Source organism: Mus caroli, chromosome 2 (genome assembly GCF_900094665.2).
Source record: "Mus caroli chromosome 2, CAROLI_EIJ_v1.1, whole genome shotgun sequence".
Classification (NCBI taxonomy): domain Eukaryota; kingdom Metazoa; phylum Chordata; class Mammalia; order Rodentia; family Muridae; genus Mus; species Mus caroli.
Window position 1 is genome coordinate 49597371 of NC_034571.1, and position 21913 is coordinate 49619283.

General features: G+C 39.2%; 1 protein-coding gene across 4 annotated transcripts in view; it reads left to right on the forward strand.

Moving 5' to 3' along the window:
* Positions 1 to 5913: 5913 nt before the first annotated feature.
* Galnt13 (polypeptide N-acetylgalactosaminyltransferase 13) overlaps positions 5914 to 21913 on the forward strand; it is a 617871-nt gene continuing 601871 nt past the window's right edge. For 2 of the 4 annotated variants that reach the window (XM_021153165.2, XM_029474529.1), the window contains exon 1: positions 5914 to 6252. The gene's annotated coding sequence lies outside the window, so the exon portion shown is untranslated. Of the gene's footprint in view, positions 6384 to 21913 lie in introns of all 4 variants that reach the window. The other 2 variants (XM_029474531.1, XM_029474530.1) reach the window with 2 other exon arrangements.

A 21913-nucleotide genomic window follows, 5' to 3' on the forward strand; every position in this document is an offset into this window, starting at 1 on the left:
ATACAAAGCTATAGATTATTTTATTTATTTTTATTTTTCTGTGAGCTATAGATTCTTAAGCATAAATACATCTTAGCTAGTGTTATGGTTTGATTATTCATAACCTTGAATAAGAAAGTATGGAATCCACAGCAGAATGGTAATAAATAGTGCACATTGATTTATATATTATATTTAGTGGATATATGAAAACCTACTATGTGTCAGACAGTTTTTAGTCTGGGAACCTAAGATATAATCCCTGGTTCGCAGGGCTTATTTTAAAGATGTAAATATTGTTGATTTGGAAATCCAGTGTGGTGGTGCACAACTTTAATCCTCACACTTGTGAGCCAGAGGCAGGAGTATCTCTGAGTTCCAGGTCAACCTGTTTTACATAGTGTGTTCCAGTGCAACCAGGACCACATAGAGAGACCCTGTTTCAAAACAAACAAACAAACAAACACAAAACAACAACAACAAAAACAACCAACAAAACAAACAACAAAAAGGATTCTTGCTTTAAACATCAATGGCACTTAACATTTTAATTAGCATTTTCCTCTTGGACTAATATAAATGTAGCAAGTTTAATAGTAGTGAAATACTTCCTTTGTGTTTGCGATTTTTCATGTGGACCTGTTTTCTATCTATATACTCTGGTCTTTGAATGCGAGATCCTTGTATAGCCTATCTTCCTTACTCCTTTTTTTGTTTTGTTTTGTTTTTTCCTGTTCTTACTTTTCTGTGTGTGTCTTCTGTATGCAGTGTGACAGCATTGATTGCAGCATCCACAACTTTGGAAGGCAGGCATTTTTGTCGCTCTCCATGGTCCTGAATAGTCACAGTTGGTAACTTCTTGTTGCCATATTTCTTTGACCAAACTGATTATTGTCCAAACAAGAATTCAAAACAAAGAGCAAAGGTTTACAGAGGACAGTGAAGGTCACAATCAGAAAGGTTTATACAAAAGATTTTTTTCTTAAAAACGCCTTGCATTATATTCATTCTTTCAACAAAAATTTAATGTACAAAGCACTGCATTGAGTGAAACTACAACAACCTCTCAAATAGACAACTTAATTCGATTTTATGCATCACAACCTTTTTTCCAATTTGTTACATTCATGAATGTCAGACATCTTTTTGGTGATCAAAAAATTCCCATTGTCTGAGAAGTAGTTGTCATGATGTAAGCTATTGGTGTGTATTCACTGAGCAAATAGCTACATAGAGCTTCCATCAAGGTTGTATCAATTTCTATACCTATTATTCTTCCATACCTATCCATTGCTTAGTTCATAGTACATGTCTTATTTAAATTTCTATTGTTATGATACAACACCATGACCACAACAACTTCCAGAGAAAGTGTTTATTTAGTTTATGGTTTCAAAGGATTAGAGTACATGACTATCATGGCAGGGAACATGGCAGCAGGCAGTCAGACATGGTAATGAACCAGTAGCTGAGAGCATACATCTTGATCCACACACACAAGACAGAGAGAACTAACTGAGAAAGACATTGGCTTTTGAAAATTCAAAGCCTATATTCCAGTGACACACCTCTTCCGACAAGGCTACATGTCCTAGTCTTGCCCAAACATTTCCACCAATTGGGAACCTCACAGTGAAAATTTTGAGGAAATGTGAACCTGTTTTATTCAAGCCACAACAGTAAGAATTTTGTATTATGTACTGCTAGTAAGTAAGTAAGTAAGTATTAAAATGTCCCAGATAATAAAAGTCCATATAGAGCTGTGGTGCTTTGAATGAGATATTTCCTCATAGTCTTAGGCATCTAAATAGGTGGTCTCCATTGGTGACACTGTTTTTGATAGGCTTAAGATGTGTGGCCCTGATGGAGGAATAACGTCACCAGGCTTTGAAGTTTTCAAAAGCCATGCACCATTTCCACTGTGCTCTCTCTGCTATCTGTGTCATGTGGAGATATAAGCCCTCAGCCATCAGCTTCCAGTTCCAGTTGCCATGCCTGCCTACTGCCTCATTTCCTTATTGTGATGGGGATAGACAGTAGCCCTCCAGAACAGTAAGCCATCAATATACCTTTCCTCCGTAAGTCGCCTCGGACATTGTGTTTTATCACAGCAATTAAAGAAAAGCCTAAGTAATATAAGATCATCTTAGATATTTTATATTATTCATTACACGTATTGAAACATCACTGCAATTTTATAATTAAAAATCATTAGATGTCTGTTTTACAATGGAAAGGTTTGTGTTTCTCTTGATAATGACATTTCTGTTCTCATAGTCATATAATCTTACATTGTTAAAGTGTTACAAACTTTTCCCCATCTCCTTTATTCCTAATTATGTCCCAATATCTGGAAACCTTACTTCAGCAACACAGTTAACTTACCCTTTACTTTCCATTTTAGTAAGTTTTGGATAGTCACAAAATGTGTTACTGTCGATGTAAAACCCATATCATTGTCTTTTGTCTATTTCCCAACTTATTCACTGTCTTAGTTAGGGTTTCATTGCTGTGAAAAGACACCATGACCAAAGCAACTCCTAAAAAGGAAAACATTTAATTGGGGGCTGGTTTACAATTTTGGGTGTTTAGTTCATTATTATCATTATGGGAAGCATGGCAGCATGCAAGCTGACATGTGGCTGGAGAATTAGCTGAGAGTTCTCCATTTTGATCCAAAATCAGCAGGAGAGTGTGTACCACACTGAGTATAGCTTGAACATAGGAAACTTCAAAACATCCCCCCCCCCAAAGTGACACACTTCCTCCAACAAGGACACACCTCCTAATAGTGACATTCCCCATGGGCCAAATATTCAAGCACACAAGTCTATGGGAGCCATATTTATTCAAATCACCACAGTCACCATGGTTTATAGCTAATTAATTTTATAACACTGATCAGTCCCAATATTTACTTCTGTGATAGCTCCTCTTTCATTTAAAATAAGTTTCTATATTTATATTTTAAAAAGCACACTATGATTCTTTTATGACTTTCAAACATTATTTAAACTTTGATGTTTAATTTGCTTGTGAGATAAGCAACTGTTTTGCCCTCTCCTTTTATTTAACTGACCTTAAAGGAGTTTTACAAATTGCTACAAAGCATTTGAATTCTTTATGCAGGTTTACCAACAGTGACATGTTCTCAGTTTGTGTCATCATTCATCGTATAGATATTTATGAATCATCTGCAAAAGTATTATAAAATGAGTGCCATTTTCTGCTTCCAAATATTTCATTATAAATTAATTTTAAAATAGTTTTAAAAGTTACTTGTAATTGTGTGTATGGGTGTGTCTGTGTGTGCGTATTTGGAGGTGGCCTAGAAAGCCAGAGACTTTACATACTCTAGCTGCAGTTACAGATAGATGGTTGTGAGTGCTAGGAATTGACCTCAGGTGCTCTGGAAGAGCAGTGTATTCTTTCAATCACTGGGCCATCTCTCCAGCCCCTTATTATTCATTTCTTAAGAGCAAGTGCTTTCTCAGCTATAAAATAGTAAACTATCCCATATTAAAATTAATAATGATTAATTGTAAATTATAATAAATAAAACATTTAAGATATAGACTGATATTTGTTCATTATTTGCAACATGTCTCAGATAGATATTTTCCCCAGACTATTATTCAGATATAATAGCTCTTTTCAATGAACTTGACAGTATTCTATTTTATTATTCTTTAGTATTGACTTTTTCTTTAACTTTAAAGTGGCTTTCATCATGTTCTCAACTTGCAAAACTTTTGAGTTTGTCTTTGCTTACTCATGAGTGCATTCAGCTAGGCCTTTCAGGCTTGGAACTTTAAATAAGTTATGCTAATAAGGCCGTTTCCTGCCTTGAGTTATGACCTTTGGCTATCACTTGTCGATTCTAACTTTGATCACTTGGTGAAATGTAATGTTCAGATTCATCCACTATAAGTAATTTTTATCCCCTGGTAATTAAGAACCCGCGTTAGGTGACAAAAATATATTTAAATGATTCTCCTCATCCTTTGCAATATTGCTTTGCAGTTTCTTCCATCAAGACATAGACTGCTCAAACAGAGGCATGCCTGGAAGAAGCCTTCCTTGACAAGCCTGAGAACTTGGGGATATTGCAGATGTTTATTGTTTTGGGCCATTAAGACTTCAGATGATGTGTTATGCAGCAAAAGCTAATAATTTCTAGAAGGCACATCGGGACTCCATAAATACCAGTTACATACATAACTTTTGCCAACAAGATTTATGAATCTTGCCCAAGTTAAGTATTATTACAGAGGTTGTGAAACGGTATTGCTTCTTTTTATAGCAATGACAAATGTAAAGGTGGGGGCTATATGTCTCTCAAGGACACACATGAGTTGGTAAGTTATTGTGCCCGCATTTGAACAGTAATCTTTTATTTGTTGGTCCATGGCATTTCTCAATGTGTCACGGAGGTAAACGGCCTGATGTCAGCATTGGAAGTCACAGGTGAGAATAATAAAGACAAATTCTTGAAACTCCCTGGTGTTATCAGTGTGACCTTGTATCCTATCACATATATTAAATGTTAACCCCAGTTAAATGGTTCATAATTATTGCTAATTTTTATTTTGATACAAGTATCGCTATATTGTCTTGGTCATCAACAGCTGGGTTCAAGTCATACTATTACCCCAGCTTCTCTAACAGCTGGAATTGCAAGTTGATGTTCTATATTTATAGTACCAGGATATGATAATGTGGAAGGAACATTTAATGTGGTTATACTAATTTAGATCGATAATTAATTCATGAAAAGCTGCAAAGCTAAATCTCTAGAAATTGCTACTCCCGAGTATAATCAAGAACATCATTGACACATTACATTATAATTAATAGTTTCATATGTTTGCACAATATAGCTCTTAATATTTTTGAAGTAGCTGTCATATTGTCCCCTATTGCGCCAAATAAGTCACGCCTCATAAGAGTACTGTAAGAAGAACTTGTCTTTTAAAAAAGATTTTAAAAAGTGAACAAATCAAGGACCAAAGGGGTGAATGAGCAACTAAGCAGATTCTTGACCTGAGCAGCCCCAGGTTTCCTGAATGTCCCCACACCGCAGTGAGGGGTATGTCCCCACAGAGTCTTCCACATCCCACTGCTTGAATATTGGAGCTGTGCCTTGTGCCAGACACTCTTCTAAAATGCTACATATATTTTAACCGTGTTTAGAACGGCAGATCTTCTGTTACCTGATACTTACACATTAATTTGGCTATGTACACCTTCCTGAAGGAGAGATTCAAAGCCCCACTTTTTTCCTTACCCCCGCCCCCAAGATTACACCAGAGCGCTCTCTCTGAGATAGGGTTCAATTACAGGTCTCAGGGGGCCGGCGGGGGGGGGTGCATTGGGTTCCAGGATCTTGTTAGGGAATCTAAACCTTAAAGGAGAAGACACCAAAGTCTGTCTATCCCTTCTGCTTCAGAGCCTAAGCCCCAAGTCACTGGCTGCATCTCTCTACCAAAGAGCTGACCGGCAGGGTGCGGTTTCTGGAACTTTCCCCGAGGGCAGTCCCCAGGTCCTTGGTTCTCTTCTCCGATGCTCGCTGGCCCAGGGGCGAGCACTGGGTATCGCAACTGGGCTTTGTGCCGGGGCAGTGGGGGTGGGGGTCAGGGCTGGCGGCGATGTCCACACACTCTCCGGGCTAGGAGGCGACCCCACAGTTGCTTTTGGGGGCCGTGCCTGCCAAGTATCGCGGGACTTGTGCGCCTCGCAGGAGCCGCGGCTCCGGGAGCAGCTGGAGCGCGCTCGGGTGCGCAGCGCCCCAGCCCGGGGAGGAGCGGGAGCCGGGCGGGAGGAGGACCGGGGTGCTGGTTACGTAAATGATCCTAGCCCAGTGACAGGCCTCCGGGCTGGGGCTGCGGGAGGGGGAGGGCCCGGCAGAGGGGGCGGGGGCCAAGTGACCAGGCGGTGGCAGCTCTGCCGAGGTGACAATGTGCTAGGAGCCCCGCTCCGTGTCTCCTGCGCCTCCTCGGCCTGGGCGCCTCCTGGCAGCGCTCTCGGAGCCTCGCGGCCGCCTGCCGCGCTATGAGGGAGCATCTCCGGGGCTGGCCGAGGCCGGGGCCGCCTCGCTCTGCTCGCCGAGAAGTGTGAAGAGAGGCGCGGGTGGGAGCCGGGGCTGCGCGCGGCGGCGGCTCCAGGTGAGCGCGGCTCTCGGCGCAGCCGACCACTGGCCGGGCTGGATCCAGGCAGCATCCCGTGCGCGGACCGCCGAGCTCTCTCCGCGGGATCTCGACAGCACAGTAGCAGGTCTCAGTCTTTCTTCTCTCTCCCCTCTTCTTGGTGACGGTTTGGGACGGACCCCTTTCGGACCGCAAGAGAGTCCGGCTGGGCGCCGCAAAGTCCCGCCGGTGAGTGGCAGGGCGCAGAAGCCCAGAAAGGTAGGGGCACGGGTGCCGGTGGATCTGGAGAGTCTGTCTCTGGGGATCCCGGAGCTTGGCAGCCCGAGGCTGCAGGCGCGGCGGAAGGATGGAGAGGCGCAGAACTTTCTGCAGCCGCCCGCCCGCCCGCTCACCCTCCTCTAGGATTTTCCCGCTACCCTCTGAGCTGGGATGCGCAGGTCCCCATCCACGCCCTGGGGGCGCTCTCCGGTGCCTTAAGTGCCTTAGCGTCCCTTCCTAGGCAACTTTCTGTATCAGCTGCAGGCACCCCTGTGTACGATGCTGCGGGTGCTACTACTCTTGACACCGGAGCACGCTCTGGTTCTTGGATATTTTCCTCGACAGCTTGCTCTTTCTGTTAGTACCCCAGCCGCCCAGTGTCACATTCTCCTCTTGTATGCCTCTGTCACTGACTCAGTTTGTAGGTCTGATTTTCTTTCAGGCTTTTGGTTCCAGTGCATATGCACCATCCTTGCGTCTGTTTCTCTTTCATTCTGTTTGCTCCGGTCTTTCTTGAGCTGTCACAGTGTCGCTGATGTACTGTTTCTTTCGTTTGTCTCTCCTGCAGTGTTTCTCTCTTTCTGTGTTTAAGCCCCTCGTTGCCTGTCTCTTCCCCTGCTCCCAGTTTGCTAATCCATAGATGCTCTTGTTCTGGGAACTCCCAGATGCACAGACCTCCTTATTTTGCGCCTTTGGGCAGGCGGGAGCGAAGCAGCTTTCCTGCATCTGGGCTGCCTTGGAGCTGAATGAGAGGTTCAGGGGCTGGAACAGAGGGTGTCACTCCAGCCTTCCCACCCAAGGTCCAAGGGCATGGCGCTATGGGAACCCAGTCCGCGGAGGCTTCTGGACTGACCAGCAAAAGCAGTGTGAGAGAGTGAGAGCCCCTCACCTGTCCTGTGCCTTGGACTGTGGTTAGCTGAATTTCCAGGTGGAGAATCTTCATTTTCAGCTTTCCAGATAGCTAGGGGAGACTATTCGATGGATGGGCAAATAGAATCTTAGGGATTAAGGCAAGGCAAATGTCAAAAGGTGGATGCTTGCATGAGGTAAATGCATTGCTAATGAGAAAGGAGCTCTGCCTCAACCATTTCACACTCAGCCTTTAGGAGAGCAATGTCCCCTGGAGATACACCAGCCTCTCTCACCGGAGTAGCCTACAGATTTATTTACAGGATTAAGGGTACTTGACCACCCCTATGGCATTTTTGTGGCCTGGGGGGGGGGTCCTCTCGCTCTCGCTCTCTCTCTTGCTCTCTCTCGGTTTCTCTCTCTCTCTCTCTCTCTCTCTCTCTCTCTCTCTCTCTCTCTCTCTCTCTAACACACACGCGCGCGCACACACACACACACACACACACTCGCACACACACTATGTTGTTGTTGTTGTTCATGCCCTCTAGTGTTAGAGAAACCTGCTGGTCTGAGAATTTTGAAAAGTAAGCTCACACTACTGGTCTTCACTTTTGGGCTTCTCTCCTCCAAGGGTCTCTCTTCCTTTGTCATACACATTCTTTCCTTTTCCTCATTGGCTTGCGACTGCATTCCTAATCTATTCTTTCTTGATCTGCAGTCTTCCTCTGCTGCAGAATTAGATTGGTAATATTGAAACCCTCTCCTTTTGACTTCAGAGATAGATGGATCTGGAGAATGTCCATTGCCTAAGGCAGGTTTTGAAGGTTTAAGAAAGGTGCAGTTTTTTTTTTTTTCCACGTTTGTCACAAAACAGGATTTCTCAACTCCTTTTTATTCCCTTGATTACCTTCAACTCCATTGAGAATTTGGATGGCTGTTCTTGCATGATTAAATAAATGCTTTAAATTATTTTCTTTATTGCCCATCCTATTTCAGGATGTAAGGGACATGCTAATAAGGGGCACTTTGTATCAGACCAGGCTTACAGGAAAAGAAAAGAAGGGACTACAGGGTGTTGCCAATATAGATTAGTTCTGAAACAGAAAGTCATGAGTGGAACCAGTGCTCTCTGACATGTAGACTTTGGAAGTGTGAGGAAGCAAGCATTTAATGAAAACCTGTTGGTTAATGGATTAGAGTGCAGGTCATGTCAAAATTGTAAGCAGCTCATCTATGCTAATGAACCTAGAATTAAATTTACCTCTACCACTCTGCTCCTGTTTCTGTTCATCTTCTGTAAGGGAGAGCTGAGAATTAGGAGGGTGGATGTGGGGGCAGAATTCTCTGCTTCTTTTTCACAGTCCCAATGAGCACTTTTACCTCTCTCTGCAACAATTTAACTTGGCAGATACTGTTGGGAACTTAGAGACTCTGATGTGTGTCAAATTCAACCCTCCTATCTGAAAGTAAAATAGGATGTGACTTCATTTTGGGTGAATATGTTCACTTTGTTCTTTAAAGATGAACACTCATTTTTATGTAAATAGCAGATGTATCAGCTTAGAAATATTTGGGGACTATAAATTAATCAGAATGCTGAATCACTTACCCTAAATAGTTTATAGATCCCTTACGCTTCAAGGTGCCTATGAGAAGTGAGATGATACACACACATGAGGATCTGCCTGGCAGACTGGAATGTCGAGCTGTTCCAATCTTCTTTTGATGCCTTGCTAGTCACCACTTCCAACAGTTTATCATGGATTTGTGCAGGAGCATGTTAAAGCAATTGAATCTTCTAATATCACTTGTAAATTGCTTGATACCATCATTTTTACCTTAATTTTGTATCTAAAAATAACAAGGGTAATGAAAATGGAAATTCTGATACTGGTTGAGAAGCCTTATAATTTCTTATTGATCTATGCATTTAATGGTTAAACTTAATGTGAATTCATGTCAGGTCAAGCAATGTTATCAGAACGAAATGCATTTAATCTTGCCACCCTGGATTTTACAAGTGACGGTCTCAGCAGGAACATTTCTATTCACCATTCTTTGCGATGTGACTTATTTGGTACTGTGAGCTTATGCTGTGGGAATTGTAGGAAGAAGGTAAGAAGCAATATTGATACTTTTAGTTTTTTTTCTCCTTCTTCTTCTTTTTCTTTAAATTGGGCAAAGACAGATAGTACTAAAAGAAACAAATTGAGAGCCCAACTCTACTAGAATGAAATCTCAGCATGTAAAGTAAGGGAAAACCCTGTTTTTAATAAATTGTCACTATGTTGACAGTTATAGACAGTTCCCAGAGCCCTATCCTTTGATGCTTTGCCTCGAAAAGTATAGTGCTCGAAGTTACACCTGTGGTAGTAACACAGTACTGACTGTGACATTCAATGTATCATTACCTCTTGGGGTTGTGTGTCTATCAGTGGGAAAATGCAGATATCTTAAATCTAATGGGATCTGTCAGGATCACTGATTCTGAGTGAGTGTGTGTGTGGCAACTTATCAAGGAATTTCAGCTGGGTTTTATAGAACACCACAACACAGGGAATTCATAAATATACGTACTCAGTTGATTAGATAATGTCTTTGATGACCTTTTTAAAAGCAGCACATTTTTCCTAATCAAAATCACATACATATCCCCTCCACACCACCAAGTATATGTTTGAGACTGTAAAATACAGTTACATTTATGCCATTGTATGACTTGATAAACTGCTTTTGATAAATTAGACTTCTATTTATAGCTCTTATCTTAAGGTACAGTGTTTGATTAAAGTCTTGCCATCCAGGTTTCTAAAGAGTCTAGTTTTCCGCTGTGAAATTGAATTCAAATCATCTTGGGAAATGGGTATTTATATTAATTTAGTAATAGCTGGATACACATTCACAACAGATCCCCTAGAGCTAGGGTTACATGTGGTTGTGAGAAGCCTGGCTTGGATGCTGGGAACTGAACTTGAGTCTCCTGCAAGGTCAGTAAGTGCTCCTAACCTCTGAACCATCTCTAGGCTTTCAGACCTTCTTTATTTTTTAAAGAAGTGATTGAGTCAATGGGTGGGTGCTGTCCAAGGTATATGCTGTCAGGATTTTAATATGCTAGAAAATTAACTGGGAGTATTTCAGTTAAACTGCAGTGCATTGTCACTAAATCTTATTTACACTCATGTAGAACATTCAAGGAAAATTGTGATTAACCTGATCATCAGCATGTTCTGAGTATAGTACGAGAGATGAGCAGACACAGTAAACAGAATTTAAATCCAATCCTACAAATCAAAAACATCTAGATGATATCACAGACAGTTGTAAATGTCAGCTTAGCCTCTTGCCTTATATTAATTGCTTTGATTTTTATAAGCAATACATCTCTTTTTTTGCTATTAATAAAATGGGTTTTTAACATAAGAGGATGATTATGTAGCTTCTTGTAGATCTGAAGCATAATGACTGATTTAATTCCCTCTTAATGGCTTATTATATAATTAGTTTCATATAAAGAGGATGAGATTTATATGACTATCAAGAACAGAACCCTTAGTTGGAAGAAAGAAAATGGAAACCTCATGAAATACATCCATTCCATCTTACCAAAGGGGGGATTAAAAGTAGTAAATTGAATTATAACTGGTGTCATAACAGAAAATTATTGCATACATAAGTTTTTATACAGAATATGGTAAGTAAATACCTGATGGGGTTTTAGAATATTGCATCAATATAACAGCCATATAAGAATGGACTGACTAGAAATCTCATGACACCTGTATTTCCTGTATCAAACTGATATTTTCATTAAGAAAAAATATAGTATCAACTCCATGTGATCTTTTCTTTTGCACGATAAGAATGATTTAAAATGTCTGCATATATTATAATTAATTTACAGTGGTGGACATTTTAACACTGACTGAGATGAAAGAACTGAATTTTAGAGAATAGTTGTTCAAGTTGAGTAAATTTAGCTCCATCTACATTTTTTCTTATTGCACGTTACTTTTTTCTAATTTAGCAACTTTAGTTAATAGATGGAAATTAGTCACAATGTTCATTGTTCTTGGAAAGTTTTCTCAGTCTGGACCACAGCCTTACCTGTATCCTGCCTCCCCAGGCACCCACATATTGAGGAGCAGCACAGTTGCCATAACTGTGATTCAGTGAAGCATGGCACCTCCAGCATCTTTTGTTTACTTTTTGGTTGTGATCCTGTGTAATAAAATGTGGACCTAGGGAGGATGCTAGCAGTTGATTTGGCTTCAGGTTCCCACACGCCTGACTGCAGAGATGGTTGGAGGGTGGAAATGAGAGGTTCCTTTGCTGTAGTTAACTACAAGTCAATGTCAACAAGATGGTGACCCAAAAGAGCATGTTGCCAAACCTTTTTCCTCTGTCTTCTATATAAGGACTGTGACTCCAACTTAGGCATCAATTTTCTTCATTTTGCCATGTTAAGGGTAAAGAACTTCTTACTCATAAGTAAGAGGTTTGTATTTAATGGGAGCAACAAATATGTAGCTTATTTTCCTGAAGTACTTCTAACAAATTTTTTAAAATTACATCAGAATAGTTTTATGTTTATTTAAAAGGTTGTGAAAGCCATAGTGGATTTCCTAAAGTGTTGTTATTCAGTATTCTATTCTGATTGAATATCAACACTAATTTATAATTACTTATACTATCTATATAAGAGAAAAAAATCCCTTACTTTTAATGAATCTTCTGGCTTTTATTTCTTTGACTTTTTGGCACTTCACTTTTAAATGAGTATGTAGCCACTGACCACAGATCAGGTTTACTCAGAAGAATTTAAGCTTGCCTCTGGTTTCCCTTTAAAGCCAACAGTGTGCTTATTATTTCTCAGTGTGATTTTTCTTTTCTCTCCAGAGCTTTTACTTTCCATTCCTCTTTCCTCCTTCTGGCTTTCCCTACTTTTAAATTATCTTTCTTCTCTGCATTGTAACTCTTCATGTGACTGGCAGAATTATAAACTGGCCATCTCCAGCATGTTACAAATCAAGTAAATAAAAAGCAGCTACTGTTCGTTTAATCATCTGGTCCGTGTAGGTCCGAAACAGACTGGAGAGCTCTTGCATCTGGGTCATTTAACAGGAGGCTGGGGATGCTAAATTCACATCTCATTACCTTTTTCTACTTTTAGAATTCTGTGCTTGGGCCCTGTGGTCACTTGGCATTTGGCTGGCTCATGGCTCTAGAGAAATGCTGTTATTTGAGGCTATGCCAATTCTAACCAACACAAGGCTGGTTCTCTCATTCCTTGGTCAGAGTTTCCTTTTAAAACGAACAATGTATGTTTCATTACCAAGCGTAGATTATTGACTTCTTGCCAAAAATTTCTTATGACACTGATAGATTGTGATGCATACTTTTAATTATTTATGTTCTGCAGTCCCATCTACTTAAGAGAGTAGGTACTAGTTCTCTACTGGAAGTCCTAGAACAGACATTTGCCATACATTTTAAAAACACTCTTCTTGTTGTGCCTACGTTGAGATGAATTGTAGGTAATTGGATGGTGCAGCTGAATTAACACACTGAATTGCTAGTTATGAGACACTTCATTTGCTGTTGCCGGCCACAATGGGCCCATTTTGCTCGTACAATACACACATTCTTATTATCCGTATAAGATTGTAATTGAAGTAGAACATGTATGCCTCACTTCCACTCCTTCTGTTAAGAAAAATAACCTCCCCAAATGTAAGGGACTTGCAAACATCTCATTAAATAATTTGGAACTTTGATGTTCTTTCATTCATTCTTCTCTGTTTATCTCTTTTTCCTCTCTCTCTTTCTCTCTTTCTTTCTTTCTTTCTTTCTTTCTTTCTTTCTTTCTTTCTTTCTTTCTGTCTGTCTGTCTGTCTGTCTGTCTTTCTTTCTTTCTTTCTTTCTTTCTTTCTTTCTTTCTTTCTTTCTCTCTCTCTCTCTCTCTCTCTCCTCTCTCTCTCCTCTCTCTCTCTCTCTCTCTCTCTCTCTCTCTCTCTCTCTCTCTCTCTTTCTTTCTTTCTCTCTCTTTGAGACTGTTAATCTGTTGTCTCCTTCTCCTCTAAAGGGCTGGGAGTAAAACATTTCAGAACCAAGAAGTCAGAGTTATAACTTCTTTACCATGTGTGCCTTATCATCATTGCAGGAGGGCATTTATTCTGAACTAGATTATTGGCATTGTGCCTGTAATTATACATAGCAGTGTAGTAGGTTATTCTTGGGGTGTCATCATTTTGGTATTTTAGGGATAGTTTGTTGTTGTTGTTTTGTTTTTGAGGTTACTGGATGTAGTTTTTGAGAGCTGAGTGTTCACTTTAAGAGGAAAATTTGAGCGCTCATTCACCTAGCTGTTGCTTTAATGAGCTCACAGATGCAACTGTGACAAGGTGGATGAATAAGTCAGAGGGATCTGGAAGCTGTCATGGAATGGTCTGAAGTTGGAGTGAGCTACTATGTCAAAGATCTCTCAAGGCTCAATAAAGCCAAGAAACATGGGCTAGAAATTATCTGCTGGGACAGCATTAGCTGAACAAATGCAACTATGACCAGTTTTTCCTCTCTTTCTCACCAGATCATCTACCCCTAATCATAAACTAAATGAAGTCTCATGAATCGCAAACAGTGAGCAATGAGGGATGGATTTTCAGAACATAGGGAAGTAAGGCCCTAGGACTCTGACCCTGTAACCCCCTCCATGATCAGGTTCCAGATGACCCTAAAGCAAAGTCTATTAGTCAAACTTACTCAAGTACCAAGTGACTAGCATTTTCTTTGAATTTTTCTTTATTGTAGTTTTATTTTTCCTTTTGAGACAGAGTCTCATTCTGTAACCCACATTGTCTTGGACTTCATCCAGGCTGGCCTCAGACTACTTACAATCATCCTCTTCCTTCCGTTTCTCAAATGCCAGAGTGACAGGCATGCAGTCACGTGAGCTTTCCCGCATTCTTTTATTTAGGGTCTATTTTTAAATTAATTTTTTTCATACAATGTATTTTAATCACAGTTTCTCCTTTTCCCCACTCCTCTAAGATCCTCCCCATGCCCCTCTCACCCAACTTTATGTTCCTTCTCTCTTTCGTTCAAAAAACAAAAGCAACAAAAGAGCTTCAGGGAAATGAAAATCCAAATAAACAACCAAGTACCAAAGAGCCAAAAAGTCCACCCCAACAACAACAACAACAACAGCAATTCCCCAAAACAAAACAACAAACAAGCAAAAGTCCATGGAGTTCATTTTGTTTAGACTACCTGTCCCTGGGCATGGGGTCTGTGCATCAGTGTAGTTGATATACAGTGACATTCTCCTTGAGAAAACTGACTTTTCCCTTGGTCACTGTGTATCAACTGCAGATAGCTTCTGGTTATGGATGAGTCTTGGGACTCTGAGTGGCTTGAACCTGATAGATACCAGTGATCAACAAACATTTTAGAAGTAGTTTAAAACATATTATGAGATGTCTACAACATGAAAACTTTAAAAAGGAAGGCCAAGTCAAAAGAAAACTCATTTGAAACCAGACACTGGTATGGTATTAAATGTACAAATGCAGCTATCACCAGTTTTTCCTCTATGTCTCACCTGCTCTTCCATTATACATAAACTAATGAAATCTCGCGGACTACAAAGTGACCTTGTAAAATACTGAAACTAAGGAATTATAATTTAGGTTTTTTATGCAATTCTAGAAAACTTTCAATCTTATACAAAACAAGGGGATGATATAGATATGACACCTGAAATTTGATAATTGTTAACTTTCTTAGAACAACTTAAAATAATACAGATATTATCTCAGTAACAAAATCAACATAAGATGGAAATAGTAAAATGTAGTGAATTATCACAGATTGTATTAAAATTAAATAATTAAAATTCAGGTATGAAAACACATGTAAACATCAGGTATGAATGAATTTACTTTCTCAAATATATGAACCAAGATACTTGCAGTCTATAAAAAATTAATAAAAACCAAGGATGGAGAAAAATGGACATTTTCATCGAGTTATTATAGACTGCTATTGTCTGTAGTTACTAAAAGAAATAACAACTATGATGTAATCCATAAAACTTTGAAGACAATCAATGAAGACTATTGGAGAGAAGGTTGATAAAATGAGAAACATACTGAAATAATTCAGAAAATATTTTGGAACTGTTTAATTTGGGGGGCAAAGTTGTTGTTATTGTTTTTTGAAAATCTTTGCATAATTCCACATGCACCTTCCAGATTTCTTTAAATTCCACTGATTCTCTTTGATTCACTTAGCTTCAGGAAGGTAAACTAAATTTGAAATTTTTATTGTAGAGCTAATAAATACTTAAAGTGATTTCACCACAGAGAGAAAGAGACACTGCCAGGCACTGTGTAGGGAATGTACTATATGAAGATATGTGACTGTTTTCACTGGATATATTGGTACTTACTTGGTTTTCTACTATATCGTTGGGCTGAAAAGACAGCATTGGGTTCAAGTCTTGATAAAGACAACTAGTGAACATTCTAGCAAGTTTCTGAGTTCTTTGGATGCCAGTGTCCTCATCTTTAATATGTTAGAATACCCACTATCATTTATCATTCTAACATGTACACACTTTAGAAGCTGCATCTACCATTTTCACTGAGCATAAAATTAATTACAACCTTTCTAGGTATGTTGAATTCTGAGACAAATGCACAATTATTGTATTTTCTGGTTAATAGCAAGGTGAATATTACTGTCTTAAGAGTGGTTTGGTACTTTTGAAATAAAAAATCAAAAATAGGTAGCCTTTCACAACATACCCATGCATCTTTATTTTCTTAATTGGTAGTAATTATTTATCAAGTAGGGGTTTTTAATACAATTTTTCATCATTTAAGATTTTATTTTTATATAATTAAAAATAATTATCTTTAATTCAAAATAAAGGAGAGCACTTCTAAACCATTATTTAGTAGGCCCATTTCACTTCTATTTTCTGAACATTTTAAAAGTGCTAAACAATAATTTCAAACAACATTTTGAAGTGGTTTGCAGACAGTACAGCAGAAATTTTCTACTTACTTGAATTATTTAATTACTCCTACTGCCCTGATTATCTGATATCTTGACATACTCACAGTAAAGTTGCTGGATGAGGATGGCCCTGTTAGCATCTCACACATGTAAAGCTGTGACCATGTTAATTTGCCAGCTGCTCTTGGAATTTTCACTGTCCTTACCATTTGGGCTAGTGCTTTGATTTTGTTGCTGATCAAAACCAATTATTTTAATGGTGCTCTAGCCAGTCCTATGAGTGCAGTGTTATTTTCTTCAGACACACCAGAAAGAGGGCATTGGATCCCATTACAGGTGGTTGTGAGTCACCATGTGGTTGCTGGGAATTCAACTCGAGACCTCTGGAAGAGCAGTGTGTGCTCTTAACTGCTGAGCCATCTCTTTAGCCCATGCTTTAACATTTGAAAACTATAAACACTTCAGTGAACTGTATACAGGTCCCATTGTAGAGTGAGATCAAAATGAAAGGGGAAGAATGATTAGAATGAATGAAATGGTTTGTGTGTTTGGTTGGTTGGTTTTGTTTTTGTTTTTTCTTTACCTTTGAGTAAATGTTGAATGAAATATATGGACAAACAAGGCAAAGTTAACTTTACTATAATCCCTATGTTGAATTCAAACATTTTGTGTACATAAGGATAGGAATAAAAACGAATGAACCATGTGAAAACCCAGCTCCTGTACACAGGGATGATTATAACCTGTTGATCTCTGTCATGTCAGATTTCAAGATATTGACTTGGGGAAGGGTAACAGATCTTGGTCCTACTCTGTCATATGGTTTGATGAATCAGGGATGCATAGAGTTTTCTTTGAATGGTGAAATGCCTAGCAATTCAATAGCACCTTTCAGCATAATGATTAATTGGTTTTACGAAAAGAAAACCCTGAAAGTCAAACCATGAGCAACTGTAACACACAATTAGAGGCAAAGACTTGCGTTTAAGATAGTAGCATTTGGAATGTCACAAACAGATGAAAAATTCTGACAATCCGATGACAAGGGACAGTTATGTAGTCAGCATAAAATGTAGACTGGGCGCCAAGGTTTCTTTGAAAGCTTTATCTACCGTTACCTTAGTTCTCTCAGCACTGTGAGAAGTTTACTGTTCATCTTAGTAATTTCAATCACAAGAGGGTTGACATGGCAGAGTGTGCCATACACTGTTTGCTGTTTGCTGTGTTTTGTATATAGTGACTGCACTGTCAGTGTGTTGTTATTACAGACGCTCCTCTTCCACAGGTCATCCCCTGTCATTTAGTGTGACTGATGCCCAGTAAATCCGAACTGCTTTATCAATTTCTAAAATAAATTTATCAGACTTGAAAGACTCATTGTATGAAGCTACTGCAAACTTGAGTTCTGGGTGACAATAAATGAGGAGGAATTAAGAACAGGAGTGGAGCCAAGTGAAACAGAAAGAGTAAAACTGCATCAGTGAAGTATTTAGAAATTTATTGAGAAGAGAAAAAAATGAAGTCAAACATGCATTCACTTTGGTGTGACTGCTAGAATATTTTATTCAGCACACGTATGTATGATGCTGAAATGCCCATCAGGACAAAAAGTGCATCTACCTTGAAAGTCATAAGCATCTTCACATATTTGGGAACTTCCAAAGTCACTGCTGAGTGCTTTTGTTTTTATTTTTGTTTTTGTTTTGTTTTGCTTTGCTTTAGGAGTTCTTGGTTAAAATTGTGGAGCCATCAGTATCTCTTTATTTTCTGATCAGCTTTGACTGTGTTGTTTTCTAGTGTGGATGATATTTCTCCGAAAGACCCAAGAAGCAGCTGAAAGAATCAGATGCAGATATTTGCACCCAACCAATGGACAGAAGCAGCTGACCCCTGTTGTTGCATTAGGGAAGGCTGAAGGAAGCTGAGTAGAAGGGCGATCCTGTAGGAGGGACAGCAGTCTCAATTAATCTGGACCCCACAGATCTCTCAAACACTGGACCTCCAAACAGTCAGCATACACCAGCTGACATGAGGCCCCCAACACACATACAGTAGAGGATTTCTGGGTCTGTGTTGATTCAGAGATGATGCATCTAAACCTCGGCAGTCTGGAGGCCCCAGGGAGTTTAGAAGGCAAGTGAGGTGGGGGTGGGGCATCCACGTGGAGACAGGTGGGTGGGGAGGAGGTATGGGATGTGAAACAGTCAGATGGTGGATGGGGGTATAAAAATTAATTAATTAATAAAAAATAAAAGAGAACAGGCTTCTAAAAAGTGAAAAGAAAAGAAATTTGAAGAAAAAACTTTTTGGTGTATTTGCCCATGAAAAATTAGTGAAAATTTAAGACTTATAGTCATCTCAGCCTTCCCCTGTGAACAAAGATGATGAAGCAGGTGTTTTCATTCTTCAGAGACACAGGCTTCATTTCTGGTGTGTGATGTAAGCTTGTTTTTAAATATATTTGTAGACTTTTAATTGTGGACTTAGTTTCCTTAATTTAAAATAAAGTGTAATTTGAAATAACAAATTGAGATTCATTTGTCATTTAGAAATATTTGAATTCTAATTCTCTTTTCTTGTCATAGCAAGAAAATATGTTGTCTTGAGCAGGGATAGTTTGTCATTTCCTTCACAATAATTTGTGCAAATGATAATTATACGTAAATTAATAAACTGCTGGTGGGAATCTAATGATGTTTCATGCTGGTTTTGATTTATTTCTAAATTATTTCCAGAATGTTGAAATGTAGCAGAACTAATTTTTTAATATAACCTACAACTTTCTCAACTCCAAAAACATTTAATGAAGAAATTTTGTAAACCAAGCTAGCAGAGAAATATATTGTATTGTGCTCTTTTAAATTGGGGTTGGCTTGCAGGTTCAGAGAGGTTCAGTCTGTTATTGTCAAGGTGAGAGCATGGCAGTGTCCAGTCTCATGTGGACCTGGAGGAGAGTTCTACATCTTCATCAAGATGCAGACAGAAGACTGACTTCCAGACTGCTAGGAGGGGGTCTTAAAGCCACACCTCCAAGTAGTGCTACTTCCTGGGTCAAGCATATTCAAACCACAACATCAATGTTGTGAAATCTTCATATTCTAGTCATTATTTAAGTGACCATTTATTTTTTCTCATTGGGAATGAAATATCTTTTCTAGAGTTGCTGAAAATAATATTAAGTCCCTGGGTTCCATTTTCTCTGCTCTGGCTGCCTCCTATTCTGAAAGTTCATTGTTGCTTTTCCGTATTTTAAAACCTACTAAGAAGTTCCATAGTAAGGTTCAATAACTCTGTGAAGAATTTCTACTTAAAAAATATTTGAAATCAAGTAATAACTCCTGGCTTGTCTGGACACTTTGTGTGGGGTTAACTATTTTCAGCCAATGTTACATTAGTCCCCAGACAGACAATTGATTCATCTTGTATGGCTGTACGTGTCTGCCAAAATATTACACCTCCTGTAATAATTTCACATTGTGACAGCCCTCTGAGAGTTAACTGTTGACGTTTATTTTTGAATAGTTTTGTTTTATTTAATATTCAGTGCTTTGAAATCTAATAACATCAGAAAAGGTCTTTGGAAGTTAGTAACAACACTATGTTCTCCAATGCTCTCTTTGTCTCTCCTTCTCTCTTCTTTCTTTGTCTCTGTCTCACTGTCTCCTGATTCATGATCATTTGTTTCTCCAAAGGGTACTACTTTGTTTTTTTCGTTTTCCTTCTCTCTTATTCCACTTTCCCCTTCCCTTCTTCCCTCTCCAGGTTCCCTCCTTTCTTTTCTCCCTTTTCTTCTCACTATGTCCCTCACTCTGTCTCCTTCTCTTCTTTATCTCTTCCTCACTCCCTCACTGCCATTTTCTTTTTGAGACAGGGTCCCATTCTGGTATCTTATAACTCTCTGTGTAGATTACACTGCTCTAGCATTCAGATTGTTGCTTGTCCCCGAGTGCTAGAATTAAAGGTTTGTGTCAATGTGGCTATTTTTAAACATGGACATCCATGGTTTTGTGTTCAGGACACACTCAAGCCAGACATAAAGTACTGAGCTTACTTATGGCAATTTAGATATATTCTTGACTTTCAGTTCAGAGATTTTCCTGCCTCTGCCTCTCCTCCCTGAGACTGCTGGGATTAATGATGTATGCCACCACACCCAGTTGTCTCATCTTAAAAGCATCACTATATAAGAATATAGTTTAAGTAACCCTTCTGTGGTGTTTCATTCAAACTGAAGCCTTTATATGTGCTGTGTATGTACTCTAGTATCAAGTTCTACCCTACCCTACCTCTAACCAACTAAACTTGTCTTGTGATCAAGTTTCACTCTATAATTCTGATCTTTAACCCACCTCAAAATTTCACATAACCTTTCGCCCTTGCCTCATAGTGATACACTTTAAATCTTACACTCAGTAATATTTTCACTGTTGTGAGTTATTCTATGTTTTTGCTTTCAAATCACATATATCTATTACTTGGTATAAAGTGTTTTATTTCATGATTTTAATCATATCATACATATTTGTCATTTTATTACAATTCTCTAAGTGCCCATGAACTTTTATTTGTTAAAGGGCTTCATTTCACAATGAGCCAGGGTATAAAATTATGGACCAATAAAATGTTGCCACATTTTGATAAATAAGAGGTTGCACTTCAGTGGTGCATGAAATGGTTTCTGCTTAAGGAGTCAGTTATATACACATTGTGGTAAGAAATCTAGCAGGAGGTTTGGGGATCTACTTACGTTAGGAATTATGCAAATGCAAGATCAGGTGCTCTTCAAATCTCATCAGTAGATACTTACAAAGGGTTTTCCTGCTCCTAGCATGCAATGACTGAGTACATTTGCAGTCCATGCACTGGGTGGGGGTTGGTGGGGATCCAGTAAACAAAAAGTCCTCATATTCCTTACATGTCTGCACTTCTTGGCTGCCAAAAGTCTCCTATTACTGTAATAGTGGTTTTCTTTTCCCTGCTTCTGAGGCTTATCTTTATGGCCTGTGATGAATAACATCTGTAGCACAGAGATGCTCTCTCGACAGGCCCACCCATTCTGGCAAGAAAGGGCTGTTTTACCACAGAGAAGATTAAAGATTATCTGTTGCTTGAACGAAACACCTGCTAATTTTTAATTTACATATATGTAATGGTATATTGTTTTATTAAAGATTTAGTTTTTCTTTGTGTCTTCCTTAATATTTCTGTACTGTGCTGTAGCATCAGCAAGTGTGTGTCTCCTCGGTTGATTTCCTGCTGTGCAGGGGCTTCAAGGGCAGGGAATGTCTGTACTATCCAGAGTACTGATAGAATGAAATGCTTGGCTGATTGCTACCAAGGATGCCATTCAGAGCACTACATTTCTTTCGCATGCATCATGCACTGGGTACCAGGGATAAAATTCACTTTCACTCATGTTGTGTCTAAATTGAAAATCTTTCTGTGCTATTCTCTTTTCTCTTTCTTTCTTTCTTTCTTTCTTTCTTTCTTTCTTTCTTTCTTTCTTTCTTTCTTCCTTTCTTTCCTTTTTTTTTCTTGAAGACAGGTTTGTGTGTGTGTGTGTGTGTGTGTGTGTGTGTGTGTGTGTGTGTGTCTAGTACTGGCTGTCCTGGAACTCACTCTGTAGACCATAGGGGCCTCAGACTCTGAGATCTGCCTACCTC